This window comes from Leuresthes tenuis, unplaced genomic scaffold, assembly GCF_036924035.1.
Source record: "Leuresthes tenuis unplaced genomic scaffold, fLeuTen1.0.hap1 SCAF_24, whole genome shotgun sequence".
Classification (NCBI taxonomy): Eukaryota; Metazoa; Chordata; class Actinopteri; order Atheriniformes; family Atherinopsidae; genus Leuresthes; species Leuresthes tenuis.
The window spans coordinates 21,279,544-21,295,541 of NW_027325378.1; the positions used below are offsets into that span (position 1 = coordinate 21,279,544).

The following is a 15,998-nucleotide window of genomic DNA, read 5'->3' on the forward strand; positions in this document are numbered from 1 at the left end:
ATAGGCAGAACTGTGGTCTTAGATCAGTTGATAGAGTAGTCAGAAAGTGCTGAGAATTTATTTATGAGTGTGATCGTGTGAGTGAGAGACGTCTGTGAGTTCTGAAGGAAAAGTAATACATCATCAGCATAAAGACTTATTTTATGCTCAATATTTTGGGATTGGATGCCTTTAATATTTCTATCTTGTCTGATAGAAGCTGCTAAAGGTTTGATGAAAATAGCAAAAAGTGAAGGAGAAAGTGGGCAACCCTGTCTTGTACCTCTCTGCAGACTGAAGCTTGGAGAATTTTGATCATTTGTCCTGACACTTGCATTTGGGGAGCTATATAATATCCTTATCCAGTTGATGAAGTGTGACCCAAACCCGAATTTGTTTAATGCTGCGAATAAAAATTTCCAGTTCACTCCATCAAATGCTTTTCTGCATCTAGAGAGTCGATTGTGGTTTCCAAGTTGTTGATGGTAGAATAGTCTATGAGATTAATGATCCGGTTTGTGAACGGACTGTTGTGCCTACTGCTCTTCAGCCTGTCAAATGAAACGTAGAAATTGAAACGTGACAAATGAACCCAAGGAGTTGAGTCGTAAACGAATCAATACTGTTTCCTGTGCGAGGACCCGTCACCCGAGGAGTTGAGTCATGAACGAATCAATACTGTTTCCTGTCCTGCTGACTGAGCTTATGAAGCTGCCGCCTGCCAACAACACTGTATTTTGTAGTATGAAAAAGAACCTGACCTAATTTTCAACAATAAGCTTCTCTCGAGGAGACATGAAGGAATATAGATTTTTCTATAAAATGAAATCCTTCTATCAAACTGACTTAAAACGGTTTGTCCTTATTTCTTCACTTCTGATGAAGTTTCAACAATAAACAACAAACTTTGTATTATGAGAAAGAACCAGACTTATTCTTCAGGAATCCGAAAATAAACTCTATTTCACGAGTTATGCACGAATTCGGATTCTCCTATAAAACGAATTCCTTAACTCAAACCAAGTTAAGACTGCTTTGTCCTTCATATTTATTCATGTCTAATCAAGTTTCAACAATAAACAACGTTGTACTTTGTAGAATGAGAAAGAACTTCTTCAGCAATAAGCATCTCTCGACATATGACGAAATACAGATTTTGCTATAAAATTAATTCCTTCTATCAGCCTGACTTAAAACTGTTTGTCCTCCTTATTTATCCACTTCAAATCAAGTTTCAAAAATTAAAAAAATTTTGTAGTTTGACAAAGAACAACTTAATCTTCAGCAATCAGTATAAAAAGAGGGTAAGAAAAGGTGCAAATGCCAATCATATATCACTAAAAGGTGGAGCGGAAGTATTCGGCTGCAAGTAGGTGTGACTGTTCGACCATAATTTGTAAAAAGCGGGTAAGAAAAGGTTCGAATGCCCGACTATATATTAACAAAAGCGGAAGGAGAGGTCTTCAGATGAGAGTGGGTGAGAATTTCCAACCATAATCTATAAAATGCGGTGAAAAAAAAGGTGTGAATACCCCATAGAACACTAAAAGGTGGAGCGGAAGTGTTCGGCTGCAAGAAGGTGTGAATGTCCGACTATATTTGGTGAAAAGCAGGTGAAGCAAGGTCTGAATGCCCAACCTTACATCATCAAAAGCGAGATCAGAGGTGTTTGGCTGCAAGAAGGCCATAGTTTGCCAAAAGCGGGTAAGGTGCGAATGACCGATTAAATATCAACAAAAGTGGGGGCGGAGGTCTTCGGATGCAAGTGGGTGTGAATATCCCACTATACAAGTATGGTGGAGAGGAAGCTGTGAATGGCCGACCATAGTAAAAAGCGGGTGAGAAAAGGTGCAAATGTCCAACCATACATGATCAAAACAGGGAGCGGAGGTGTTTGGCTGCGACAAGGTGTGAATGTCCACCCATAATTAATGAAAAGCGGGCAACAAGTAGGTTCGAATGCCCAACCATACATCAAAAGCAGGAGTGGATATGTTCGGCTACAAGAAGGTTTGAATGTCCGACCATAGTTTGTAAAAGGCGGGTAAGAAAAGGTTCGAATATATATATTTATCCATGGTTCATCTATTGGGCTAGGTTTAAACCATTTTGATATATATTGTAACCTATTGGTTAAGGAATAGTGCTGAAAATGAGGTAAATCTAATCCACCACTGTCCTTGGTCTTCTGTAGGGTTTTTAAACTAATACGTGGTGGTTTGTTTTTCCACAGAAATTTGGAGATGCATGAATCTAGTGACTTAAACCAAGTAGCAGATGGTTTTATGGGGATCATTGAGAACAAATAGTTAACTTTTGGTAGTATCATCATTTTAATGGTTGTAACTCTCCCCATAAGTGATATAGGTAAGGACTTCCAACGAGAGAGATCGTCCTCTACTCTCTTTAATAATTGCACATAATTTAGCTTTGTTAGCTCTGAGAGCCTGGAGGAAATGTTTATGCCTAAATATCTAATATTTCCTGACTGTAAAGTGATCGCAGGTATATTCTGGACCCTGCAGTTAATAGGCAGAACTGTGGTCTTAGATCAGTTGATAGAGTAGTCAGAAAGTGCTGAGAATTTATTTATGAGTGTGATCGTGTGAGTGAGAGACGTCTGTGAGTTCTGAAGGAAAAGTAATACATCATCAGCATAAAGACTTATTTTATGCTCAATATTTTGGGATTGGATGCCTTTAATATTTCTATCTTGTCTGATAGAAGCTGCTAAAGGTTTGATGAAAATAGCAAAAAGTGAGGGAGAAAGTGGGCAACCCTGTCTTGTACCTCTCTGCAGACTGAAGCTTGGAGAATTTTGATCATTTGTCCTGACACTTGCATTTGGGGAGCTATATAATATCCTTATCCAGTTGATGAAGTGTGACCCAAACCCGAATTTGTTTAATGCTGCGAATAAAAATTTCCAGTTCACTCCATCAAATGCTTTTTCTGCATCTAGAGAGTCGATTGTGGTTTCCAAGTTGTTGATGGTAGAATAGTCTATGGGATTAATGATCTGGTTTGTGAACGAACTGTTGTGCCTACTGCTCTTCAGCCTGTCAAATGAAACGTAGAATTTGAAACGTGACAAATGAACGAAGACCCAAGGAGTTGAGTCGTAAATGAATCAATACTGTTTCCTGTGCGAGGACCCGTCAGCCGAGGAGTTGAGTCATGAACGAATCAATACTGTTTCCTGTGCGAGGACCCGTCACCCGAGGAGTTGAGTCGTGAACGAATCAATACCGTTTCCTGTCCTGCTGACTGAGCTTATGAAGCTGCCGCCTGCCATGTGGTGAGGAAGGGTACTGCATGAAAATGAACGAATCACTCACTGAGACAACTCGTTACTCCCGAGTCATATAAAAAATTAGTTCATATCGAACGAATCGCTCACGAACGACACATCACTATCTATTTGACGAGTTATGCATGAATTCGGATTTTGCAATAAAATTAATACCTTCTCTCAAACCAAGTTCACACTGCTTTGTCCTTCATATTTATCTACTTCTAATTTAGTTTCAACAATAAACAACACTGTATTTTGTAGTATGAAAAAGAACCAGAACTAATTTTCAACAATAAGCTTCTCTCGAGGAGATATGAAGCAATACAGATTTTGCTACAAAAGGAAATCCTTCTATCAAACTGACTTAAAACGGTTTGTCCTTATTTCTTCACTTCTGATGAAGTTTCAACAATAAACAACAAACTTTGTATTATGAGAAAGAACCAGACTCATTCTTCAGGAATCCGAAAATAAGCTCTATTTTACGAGTTATGCACGAATTCGGATTCTCCTATAAAACGAATTCCTTAACTCAAACCAAGTTAAGACTGCTTTGTCCTTCATATTTATTCATGTCTAATCAAGTTTCAACAATAAACAACTTTGTACTTTGTAGAATGAGAAAGAACTTCTTCAGCAATAAGCATCTCTCGACATATGACGAAATACAGATTTTGCTATAAAATTAATTCCTTCTATCAGCCTGACTTAAAACTGTTTGTCCTCCTTATTTATCCACTTCAAATCAAGTTTCAACAATTAAAAAAATGTTGTAGTTTGAGAAAGAACAACTTAATCTTCAGCAATCAGTATAAAAAGAGAGTAAGAAAAGGTGCAAATGCCAACCATACATCACTAAAAGGTGGAGCGGAAGTATTCGGCTGCAAGTAGGTGTGAATGTTCGACCATAATTTGTAAAAAGCGGGTAAGAAAAGGTTCCAATACCCGACTATATATTAACAAAAGCAGGAGGAGAGGTCTTCGGATGAGAGTGGGTGAGAATTTCCAACCATAATCTATAAAATGCGGTGAAAAAAAGGTGTGAATACCCCATAGAACACTAAAAGGTGGAGCGGAAGTGTTCGGCTGCAAGAAGGTGTGAATGTCCACCCATAATTACTGAAAAATTGGTAAGAAAAGGTGTGAATGTCCAACCATGCATCATCAAAAGCAGGAGTGGATGTGTTCGGCTGCAAGAAGGTCTGAATGTCCATCAATAATTGCTAGAAAACATGAAGGAGAATTTTCGAATATCAAACCGCACATGATCATAACAGGGAGCGGACGTAGTTCAGCTGCAAGAAGGTCTGAATGTCCAATCATAATTCCTGAAAAATGGGTAAAAAAAAGGGTGCGAATGCCCAACCATACATCATCGAAAGCAGGAGTGGATGTGTTCAGCTACAAGAAGGTTTGAATGTCCGACCATAGTTGGTAAAAAGTGGGTAAGAACAGGTTCGAATGCCCGAACATACACCATCAAAAGAGGCAGTGGAGGTGTTCTGCTGTAAGACGGTGTGAATGTCCGACCATAGTTGATAAAAATCGGGTAAGAAAAGGTTAAAATACCCGACTGTACACAATCAATAGTGGGAGCGGAGTTGTTCGGCTGCAAGAAGGTGTGAATGTCCGACTATATTTGGTGAAAAGCAGGTGAAGCAAGGTCTGAATGCCCAACCTTACATCATCAAAAGCGAGATCAGAGGTGTTTGGCTGCAAGAAGGCCATAGTTTGCCAAAAGCGAGTAAGGTGCGAATGACCGACTAAATATCAACAAAAGTGGGGGCGGAGGTCTTCGGATGCAAGTGGGTGTGAATATCCCACCATACCAGTATGGTGGAGAGGAAGCTGTGAATGGCCGACCATGATAAAAAGCGGGTGAGAAAAGGTGCAAATGTCCAACCATACATCATCAAAACAGGGAGCGGAGGTGTTCAGCTGCAGGGTCTGAATGTCCATCAATAATTGCTAGAAAACATGAAAGAGAATTTTCGAATATCAAACCGCACATGATCATAAACGGGAGAGGAGGTGTTCAGCTGCAAGAAGGTGTGAATGTCCACCCATAATTACTGACAAATGGGTAAGAAAAGGTTTGAATGCCCGAACATACACCATCAAAAGAGGGAGCGGAGGTGTTCCTCTGCAAGAAGGTGTGAATGTCCGACCATAGTTGGTAAAAAGCGGGTAAGAAAAGGTGAAAATACCTGACTGTACACAATCAATAGCGGGAGCGGAGTTGTTCAGCTACTAAAAGGTGTGAAAGTCCGACCCTGGTTTGTAAAAAGCGGGTAAGAAAAGATGCGAATGCCCGACAATGTATGATCAAAAGAGGGAGCGGAGGTGTTCCGCTTTAAGAAGGTGTGAATGTCCAACCTTAGTTGGTAAAAAGCGGGTAAGAAAAGGCTCGAAATTCCTGACTGTACACAATCAAAAGAGGGAGCGGAGTTTTTCAGCTACAAGTAGGTGTGAATCTCCGACCATGGTTTGTAAAAAGCGGGTAAGATAAGGTTCGTATGCCCGAATATACACCATCAAAAGCAGAAGCGGTGGTGTTCGGCTTCAAGAAGACGTGAACGTCCAACCAAAGTTTGTAAAAAGCAGTTGAGAAAAGGTTCAAATATCCAACCAAGCATAATCAAAAGCAGGAGCAGAGCTGTTCGACTGCAAGTAGGTGTGAATGTCAGATCATAATTTGCAAAAAGCTAATGAGAATGGATGAGAATGCCCAACTATACACCATCAAATGCGGGAGCGGAGTTGTTCGGCTGTGAGTAGGTGTGAATCTCCGACCATAATTGCTGAAAAATGTGTTAGAAAAGGTAAGAATGCCGGTCCATACATCATCAAAAGCGAGAGAGGTGGTGTTCGGCTGCAAGTAGGTGTGAATGTCCAGCCATAATTACTCACAAACGGGTAAGAAAAGGTCGTATTGCAAGACCATACATGATCAAAACAGGGAGCGGACGTAGTTCAGCTGCAAGAAGGTCTGAATGTCCAATCATAATTCCTGAAAATGGGTAAAAAAAAGGGTGCGAATGCCCAACCATACATCATCGAAAGCAGGAGTGGATGTGTTCGGTTGCAAGAAGGTCTTAATGTCCAACCATAATTCCTGAAAAATGGGCAAGAAAAGGGTGCGAATGCCCAACCATACATCATCAAAAGCAGGAGTGGATGTGTTCGGCTGCAAGAAGGTCTGAATGTCCATCAATAATTGCTAGAAAACATGAAGGAGAATTTTCGAATATCAAACCGCACATGATCATAACAGGGAGCGGACGTAGTTCAGCTGCAAGAAGGTCTGAATGTCCAATCATAATTCCTGAAAAATGGGTAAAAAAAAGGGTGCGAATGCCCAACCATACATCATCGAAAGCAGGAGTGGATGTGTTCAGCTGCAAGAAGGTGTGAATGTCCAACCATAATTACTGAAAAATGGGTAAGAAAAGGTGCGAATGCCAAACCATACATCATCAAAAGCAGGAGTGGATGTGTTCGGCTACAAGAAGGTTTGAATGTCCGACCATAGTTGGTAATAAGCGGGTAAGAAAAGGTTCGAATGCCCAAATATATACCATCAAAAGCGGAAGCTGTGGTGTTCGGCTGCAAGAAGATGTGAACGTCCGACCAAAGTTTGTAAAAAGCAGTTAAAAGGTTTGAATATCCAACCAAACATAATCAAAAGCGGGAGTAGAGCTGTTCGACTGCAAGTAGGTGTGAATGTCAGATCATAATTTGCAAAAAGCTGATGAGAAAGGGTGAGAATGCCCAACTATACACCATCAAATGCGGGAGCGGAGTTGTTCAGCTGTGAGTAGGTGTGAATCTCAGACCATAATTGCTGAAAAATGTGTTAGAACAGGTAAGAATGCCGGTCCATACATAATCAAAAGCGGGAGAGGTGCTGTTCGGCTGCAATTAGGTGTGAATGTCCAGCCATAATTACTCACAAACGGGTAGGAAAAGGTAAGAATGCCAGACCATACATGATCAAAACAGGGAGCGGAGGTGGTTCAGCTGCAAGAAGGGGTGAATGTCCGACTAAAGTTCAAATATATTAACAAAAGCGGGAGGAGAGGTCTTCGGATGAGAGTGGTTGAGAATTTCCAACCATAATCTATAAAATGCGGTGAAAAAAATGGTGTGATAGAACACTAAAAGGTGGAGCGGAAGTGTTCGGCTGCAATAAGGTGTGAATGTCCGACTATATTTGTTGAAAAGCAGGTGAAGCGAGGTCTGAATGCCCAACCTTACATCATCAAAAGTGAGATCAGAGGTGTTTGGCTGCAAGAAGGCCATAGTTTGCCAAAAGCGGGTAAGGTGCGAATGACCGACTAAATATCAACAAAAGTGGGGGCGGAGGTCTTCAGATGCAAGTGGGTGTGAATATCCCACCATACAAGTATGGTGGAGAGTAAGCTGTGAATGGCCGACCATAGTAAAAAGCGGGTGAGAGAAGGTGCGAAGGTCAAACCATACATGATCAAAACAGGGAGCGGAGGTGTTTGACTGTGACAAGGTGTGAATGTCCACCCATAATTAATGAAAAGCGGGCAACAAGTAGTTTCGAATGTCAAACCATACATCATCAAAAGCAGGAGTGGATATGTTCGGCTACAAGAAGGTTTGAATATCCGACCATAGTTTGTAAAAAGCGGGTAAGAAAAGGTTTGAATGCCCGAACATACACCATAAAAAGAGGGAGCGGAGGTGTTCTGCTGTAAGACGGTGTGAATGTCCGACCATGGTTTGTAAAAAGCGGGTAAGATAAGGTTCGTATGCCCGAATATACACCATCAAAAGCAGAAGCGGTGGTGTTCGGCTTCAAGAAGACGTGAACGTCCAACCAAAGTTTGTAAAAAGCAGTTGAGAAAAGGTTCAAATATCCAACCAAGCATAATCAAAAGCAGGAGCAGAGCTGTTCGACTGCAAGTAGGTGTGAATGTCAGATCATAATTTGCAAAAAGCTAATGAGAATGGATGAGAATGCCCAACTATACACCATCAAATGCGGGAGCGGAGTTGTTCGGCTGTGAGTAGGTGTGAATCTCCGACCATAATTGCTGAAAAATGTGTTAGAAAAGGTAAGAATGCCGGTCCATACATCATCAAAAGCGAGAGAGGTGGTGTTCGGCTGCAAGTAGGTGTGAATGTCCAGCCATAATTACTCACAAACGGGTAAGAAAAGGTCGTATTGCAAGACCATACATGATCAAAACAGGGAGCGGACGTAGTTCAGCTGCAAGAAGGTCTGAATGTCCAATCATAATTCCTGAAAATGGGTAAAAAAAAGGGTGCGAATGCCCAACCATACATCATCGAAAGCAGGAGTGGATGTGTTCGGTTGCAAGAAGGTCTTGATGTCCAACCATAATTCCTGAAAAATGGGCAAGAAAAGGGTGCGAATGCCCAACCATACATCATCAAAAGCAGGAGTGGATGTGTTCGGCTGCAAGAAGGTCTGAATGTCCATCAATAATTGCTAGAAAACATGAAGGAGAATTTTCGAATATCAAACCGCACATGATCATAACAGGGAGCGGACGTAGTTCAGCTGCAAGGTCTGAATGTCCAATCATAATTCCTGAAAAATGGGTAAAAAAAAGGGTGCGAATGCCCAACCATACATCATCGAAAGCAGGAGTGGATGTGTTCAGCTGCAAGAAGGTGTGAATGTCCAACCATAATTACTGAAAAATGGGTAAGAAAAGGTGCGAATGCCAAACCATACATCATCAAAAGCAGGAGTGGATGTGTTCGGCTACAAGAAGGTTTGAATGTCCGACCATAGTTGGTAAAAAGCGGGTAAGAAAAGGTTCGAATGCCCAAATATATACCATCAAAAGCGGAAGCTGTGGTGTTCGGCTGCAAGAAGATGTGAACGTCCGACCAAAGTTTGTAAAAAGCAGTTAAAAGGTTTGAATATCCAACCAAACATAATCAAAAGCGGGAGTAGAGCTGTTCGACTGCAAGTAGGTGTGAATGTCAGATCATAATTTGCAAAAAGCTGATGAGAAAGGGTGAGAATGCCCAACTATACACCATCAAATGCGGGAGCGGAGTTGTTCAGCTGTGAGTAGGTGTGAATCTCAGACCATAATTGCTGAAAAATGTGTTAGAACAGGTAAGAATGCCGGTCCATACATAATCAAAAGCGGGAGAGGTGCTGTTCGGCTGCAATTAGGTGTGAATGTCCAGCCATAATTACTCACAAACGGGTAGGAAAAGGTAAGAATGCCAGACCATACATGATCAAAACAGGGAGCGGAGGTGGTTCAGCTGCAAGAAGGGGTGAATGTCCGACTAAAGCTCAAATATATTAACAAAAGCGGGAGGAGAGGTCTTCGGATGAGAGTGGTTGAGAATTTCCAACCATAATCTATAAAATGCGGTGAAAAAAATGGTGTGATAGAACACTAAAAGGTGGAGCGGAAGTGTTCGGCTGCAATAAGGTGTGAATGTCCGACTATATTTGTTGAAAAGCAGGTGAAGCAAGGTCTGAATGCCCAACCTTACATCATCAAAAGCGAGATCAGAGGTGTTTGGCTGCAAGAAGGCCATAGTTTGCCAAAAGCGGGTAAGGTGCGAATGACCGACTAAATATCAACAAAAGTGGGGGCGGAGGTCTTCGGATGCAAGTGGGTGTGAATATCCCACCATACAAGTATGGTGGAGAGTAAGCTGTGAATGGCCGACCATAGTAAAAAGCGGGTGAGAGAAGGTGCGAAGGTCAAACCATACATGATCAAAACAGGGAGCGGAGGTGTTTGACTGTGACAAGGTGTGAATGTCCACCCATAATTAATGAAAAGCGGGCAACAAGTAGTTTCGAATGTCAAACCATACATCATCAAAAGCAAGAGTGGATATGTTCGGCTACAAGAAGGTTTGAATATCCGACCATAGTTTGTAAAAAGCGGGTAAGAAAAGGTTTGAATGCCCGAACATACACCATAAAAAGAGGGAGCGGAGGTGTTCCGCTGTAAGAAGGTGTGAATGTCCAACCATAGTTGGTAAAAAGCGGGTAAGAAAAGGTTAAAATACCCGACTGTACACAATCAATAGCGGGAGTGGAGTTGTTCGGCTACTAAAAGGTGTGAACGTCCGACCATGGTTTGTAAAAAGCGGGTAAGAAAAGGTGCGAATGCCCGACAATGTATGATCAAAAGAGGGAGCGGAGGTTTTCGGCTGCAGGAAGGTCTGAATGTCCAACCATAATTTGTAAAAACCGGGGAAGAAAAGGCTCGAAAGCCCGACTATACACCATCAAAAGCGGGAGCAAAGGTGTTCAGCTGCAAGAAGGTCTGAATGTCCATCAATAATTTCTAGAAAACATGAAAGAAAATTTTCGAATATCAAACCGCACATGATCATAAGCAGAAGAGGAGGTGTTCAGCTGCAAGAAGGTGTCAATGTCCACCCATAATTACTGAAAAATGGGTAAGAAAAGGTGCAAATGCCCAACCATACATCATCAAAAGAGGAAGCGGAGGCGTTCCGCTGTAAGACGGTGTGAATGTCCGACCATAGTTGGTAAAAAGTTGGTAAGAAAAGGTTAAAATACCCGACTGTACACAATCAATAGCGGGAGCAGAGTTGTTCGGCTACAAGAAGGTGTGAATGTCCGACCATGGTTTTTAAAAAGCGGGTAAGAAAAGGTTCGAATGCCCGATTATATACCATCAAAAGCGGAAGCGGAGGTGTTCGGCTGCAAAAATGTGTGAACGTCCGACCAAAGATTGTAAAAAGCAGTTAAGAACAGGTTCGAATATCCAACCAAACATAATCAAAAGCGGGAGTAGAGCTGTTCGACTGCAAGTAGGTGTGAATGTCAGATCATAATTTGCAAAAAGCTAATGAGAATGGATGAGAATGCCCAACTATACACCATCAAATGCGGGAGCGGAGTTGTTCGGCTGTGAGTAGGTGTGAATATCCGACCATAATTGCTGAAAAATGTGTTAGAAAACGTAAGAATGCCGGTCCATACATCATCAAAAGCGAGAGAGGTGGGGTTCGGCTGCAAGTAGGTGTTAATGTCCACACATAATTACTGAAGAATGGGTAAGAAAAGGTAGTATTGCCAGACCATACATGATCAAAACAGGGAGCGGAGGTGGTTCAGCTGCAAAAATGTGTGAACGTCCGACCAAAGATTGTAAAAAGCAGTTAAGAACAGGTTCGAATATCCAACCAAACATAATCAAAAGCGGGAGTAGAGCTGTTCGACTGCAAGTAAGTGTGAATGTCCAGCCATAATTACTCACAAACGGGTAAGAAAAGGTAGTATTGCCAGACCATACATGATCAAAACAGGGAGCGGAGGTGGTTCAGCTGCAAGAAGGTGTGAATGTCCGACTAAAGTTCAAATATATTAACAAAAGCGGGAGGAGAGGTCTTGGGATGAGAGTGGTTGAGAATTTCCAACCATAATCTATAAAATGCGTTGAAAAAAAAGGTGTGATAGAACACCAAAAGGTGGAGCGGAAGTCTTCGGCTGCAAGAAGGTCTGAATGTCCAAACATAATTTGTAAAAACCGGGGAAGAAAAGGCTCGAAAGCCCGACTATACACCATCAAAAGCGGGAGCGGAGGTGTTCAGCTGCAAGAAGGTCTGAATGTCCATCAATAATTGCTAGAAAACATGAAAGAAAATTTTCGAATATCAAACCGCACATGATCATAAGCGGGAGAGGAGGTGTTCAGCTGCAAGAAGGTGTTAATGTCCACACATAATTACTGAAGAATGGGTAAGAAAAGCTTCGAATGCCCAACCATACATCATCAAAAGCAGGAGCGGAGGTGTTCCGCTGTAAGAAGGTGTGAATGTCCGACCATAGATGGTGAAAAGCGGGTAAGAAAAGGTTCGAATGCCCGACTATACACCATCAAAAGAGGGAGCGGAGGTGTTCCGCTGTAAGACGGTGTGAATGTCTGACCATAGTTGGTAAAAAGCGGTTAAGACAAGGTGAAAATACACGACTGTACACAATCAATAGCGGGAGTGGAGTTGTTCGGCTACTAAAAGGTGTGAAAGTCCGACCCTGGTTTGTAAAAAGCGGGTAAGAAAAGGTGCGAATGCCCGAAAATGTATGATCAAAAGAGGGAGCGGAGGTTTTTGGCTGCAAGAAGGTCTGAATGTCCGACCATAGTTTGTAAAAAGCGGGTAAGGAAAGGTTCGAAACCCTGACTATACACCATCAAAAGCGGGAGCGGAGGTGTTCAGCTGCAAGAAGGTCTGAATGTCCATCAATAATTGCTAGAAAACATGAAAGAAAATTTTCGAATATCAAACCACACATGATCATAAGCGGGAGAGGAGGTGTTCAGCTGCAAGAAGGTGTGAATGTCCACCCATAATTACTGAAAAATGGGTAAGAAAAGGTGCGAATAACCAACCATACATCATCAAAAACAGGAGTGGATGTGTTCGGCTACAAGAAGGTTTGAATGTCTGACCATTGTTTGTAAAAAGCGGGTAAGAAAAGGTGCGAATGCCCAAACATACACCATCAAAAGAGGGAGCGGAGGGGTTCCGCTGTAAGAAGGTGTGAATGTCCGACCATAGTTGGTAAAAAGTGGGTAAGACAAGGTGAAAATACCCGACTGTACACAATCAATAGCGGGAGCGGAGTTGTTCGGCTATTAAAAGGTGTGAAAGTCCGACCCTGGTTTGAAAAAAGCGGGTAAGAAAAGGTGCGAATGCCCGAAAATGTATGATCAAAAGATAGAATGTACGACGTTGTTTTTTTTGTTTAAATCTTTCTAGACATGGTAAATATGAAGGACAAAGCATTTTTAACATAGTTTGAGTGAAGGAATTCATTTTATAGATAAAATCCCAAGAGTCTGCTGAGAAAAGAGAGTGAATACGAAGTAGACTTTAACACGGCTCTGGGAGCAATCCGAGTGCGGGCTAACCGGGAGAATTGCTTGAAAGAAACGCGACACCGAATGAGCGGTCAGAAAAAAGCCTCAATACGGTGTTCCCATGGTGTTTTTGTTGCTGCCTTGGCTTTTGCACAGAGTAAAAGACAAGGCAGCCATCGAATAGGGCCCGATTGTTCCTACTTGGTCAGCCGAGGAGCAAGGGGGGGGAGCAAGCGTCTCCACCAAGCAAAGCTCACCATGGGGAAGGTGGCTATGCCAACTAGCCTGATGCCCTGCTCCTGCAGTGACGGATAATCGTACTCTGGTTTCTCTTCATAACGTACAAGTCTTTCGCCTTTTACTAAAGACTTCCGTGGAGAGCAGCACTAATGAGTTGTTTCTATTTTTGGCAGGCTTTACCTTTGCGGGTGAAGCCCTTTTTGTCTGTGCAAAAGAAATCTTGTTACTGTGCAGAGTGACTTCTCTGAGTAGAGTCGCCTTACTTGTTGCGACTGTGCCGATGTTCGAAGCTGGAGTGCAAAGTTGTTGCTTGAATGGTGCTTGCTGGAGCGTGCGGGAGTGCAAATTTATACCATTTGAAAGGGCTGAAGAGTGCTCAGTGCAGCGGGTGGGCGGAGGTGCAAAGTGACACTCTGGCCACCTATGGCCATAAAAAGAACACCGCTACAAGTGCGCATTGTGCCAGGAAGGGCCCTCGGACGTGAACCAGTGGACAGTTATCGCTTCTCGGTCTTTTAGCTCAGATCAAGTGTAATATCTGTTCTTATCAGTTTAATTTCTGATATGTCCTCTATACGAGGACTACATATTAAATGGATTTTTAGCAATAGGAGTTGAAAAAGGAGCTTGCTCCGTTCACTCCAAACATCGACCCAGTACTGCAGTGCCGCTGGGAACGGTGCGCTCTTCTCTGCTCTAGTGAAAAAGCAAACAGCGGTGCAGGATGGAAGTTTCTTTTAGTCTGCTGAGAAGAGAGTGTGAATGCGAAGTAGACTTTAACACGGCTCTGGGAGCAAGCCGAGTGCGGGCTAACCGGGAGAATTGCTTGAAAGAAACGCGACACCGAATGAGCGGTCAGAAAAAAGCCTCAATACGGTGTTCCCATGGTGTTTTTGTTGCTGCCTTGTCTTTTGCACAGAGTAAAAGACAAGGCAGCCATCGAATAGGGCCCGATTGTCCCTACTTGGTCAGCCGAGGAGCAAGGGGGGGGAGCAAACGTCTCTACCAAGCAAAGCTCACCATGGGGAAGGTGGCTATGCCAACTAGCCTGATGCCCTGCTCCTGCAGTGACGGATAATCGTACTCTGGTTTCTCTTCATAACGTACAAGTCTTTCGCCTTTTACTAAAGACTTCCGTGGAGAGCAGCACTAGTGAGTTGTTTCTATTTTTGGCAGGCTTTACCTTTGCGGGTGAAGCCCTTTCTGTCTGTGCAAAAGAAATCTTGTTACTATGCAGAGTGACTTCTCTGAGTAGAGTCGCCTTACTTGTTGCGACTGTGCTGACGTTGTTGCTTGAATGGTGCTTGCTGGAGCGTGCAGGAGTGCAAAGTTATACCATTTAAAAGGGCTGAAGAGTGCTCAGTGCGGAGGTGCAAAGTGACACTAAAAAGAACACCGCTACAAGTGCGCATTGTGCCAGGAAGGGCCCTCGGACGTGAACCAGTGGATAGTTATCGCTTCTCGGCCTTTTGGCTAAGATCAAGTGTGGTATCTGTTCTTATCAGTTTAATATTTGATATGTCCTCTATACGAGGACTACATATTAAATGGATTTTTAGCAATAGGAGTTGAAAAAGGAGCTGGCTCCGTTCACTCCAAGCATCGACCCGGTACTGCAGTGCCGCTGGGAACGGTGCGATCTTCTCTGCTCTTGTGAAAAAGCAAACAGCGGTGCAGGATGGAAGTTTCAGGGTCCTATTCGATGGCTGCAACACCTGAAAGAGATATTGATGCGAGACCTGATGAAAAGCTTTTTCAAAGTCTAAATTTAAGATGACAAGCCGGGTGTTTCTTTCTCTATCGTAATCAATGATGTCTCGAATCAGTACGAGGCTGTCAGTGAGTTGTCTCCCTGAGATTGCACAAGCCTGGTCTGGGTGAATTACCTCCTCTAAAACAGAGGACATCCGTGTCGCTAAAACCTTGCTAAAAAGTTTACAGTCAAAGTTTAAAAGTGTGATGGGCCTCCAATTCTTTAGGTCAGTCTTATCATTTTTTTTATAAAGTAGAGTCACTATTCCCACTCTAAAACTGTCAGGCAGTCGGTCGAGTTTTTCAAAATCTTTAAAAACATCTAAAATGTCTGATGATAAAAGGTCCCAAAAGGTCAGATAGAATTCTGCAGGAAGCCCGTCTAAACCCGGAGCTCGACTTCTCTTAAAACCTGTTAGGCATTTTTTTAACTCTAAAGCAGTAAAATCCTGTGTCAAGTGTGCATTCTCTTTTACGGTTTTGTCAACGAATTTTAAAATTTCTGCCGATGTTTCCAAGTGCACTGGTTTCTCTTTGTACATGTTACTATAAAAGGTATGTACAGTTTCAATCATCTCTTGTGTGGATTTTGTTCAAAACCCATCTTCTCTTTTTAGATTTTGAATACACTCCTTTTTATTTATAACTTTCTTAAAAAAGTACCGTGTGCATTTTTCACCTTCCTCAATTTCCTGCTCCCTGCTTCTTACAAAAATTCCTTTACTCTTTATTTCTGCTAAAACTGACATTTCCTTTTTGACATCTTTGATTTCTTCATTAAAGTTTATGCCACACTGATTTAGTTTAAAGTAGCGCTGTAAGCGTTTCTGTTGTCCCATCATACATCTATTCTCTTTCCT

At 42.4% G+C, this 15,998-nt stretch overlaps 4 non-coding genes across 4 annotated transcripts; all 4 read left to right on the forward strand.

Annotated features, from left to right (window-relative positions):
• Positions 1-13,463: 13,463 nt before the first annotated feature.
• On the forward strand, positions 13,464-13,577 carry LOC140285081 (U5 spliceosomal RNA). The gene has a single exon (XR_011910279.1). It is a non-coding gene; the product is annotated as a U5 spliceosomal RNA (small nuclear RNA).
• Positions 13,578-13,885: 308 nt separating this feature from the next.
• LOC140285068 (U2 spliceosomal RNA) lies at positions 13,886-14,076 on the forward strand. The gene has a single exon (XR_011910269.1). It is a non-coding gene; the product is annotated as a U2 spliceosomal RNA (small nuclear RNA).
• Positions 14,077-14,466: 390 nt separating this feature from the next.
• Positions 14,467-14,580, forward strand: LOC140285034 (U5 spliceosomal RNA). The gene has a single exon (XR_011910237.1). It is a non-coding gene; the product is annotated as a U5 spliceosomal RNA (small nuclear RNA).
• A 259-nt stretch (positions 14,581-14,839) lies between these two features.
• LOC140285056 (U2 spliceosomal RNA) lies at positions 14,840-15,030 on the forward strand. Its single transcript, XR_011910257.1, has one exon. It is a non-coding gene; the product is annotated as a U2 spliceosomal RNA (small nuclear RNA).
• Positions 15,031-15,998: the final 968 nt, after the last annotated feature.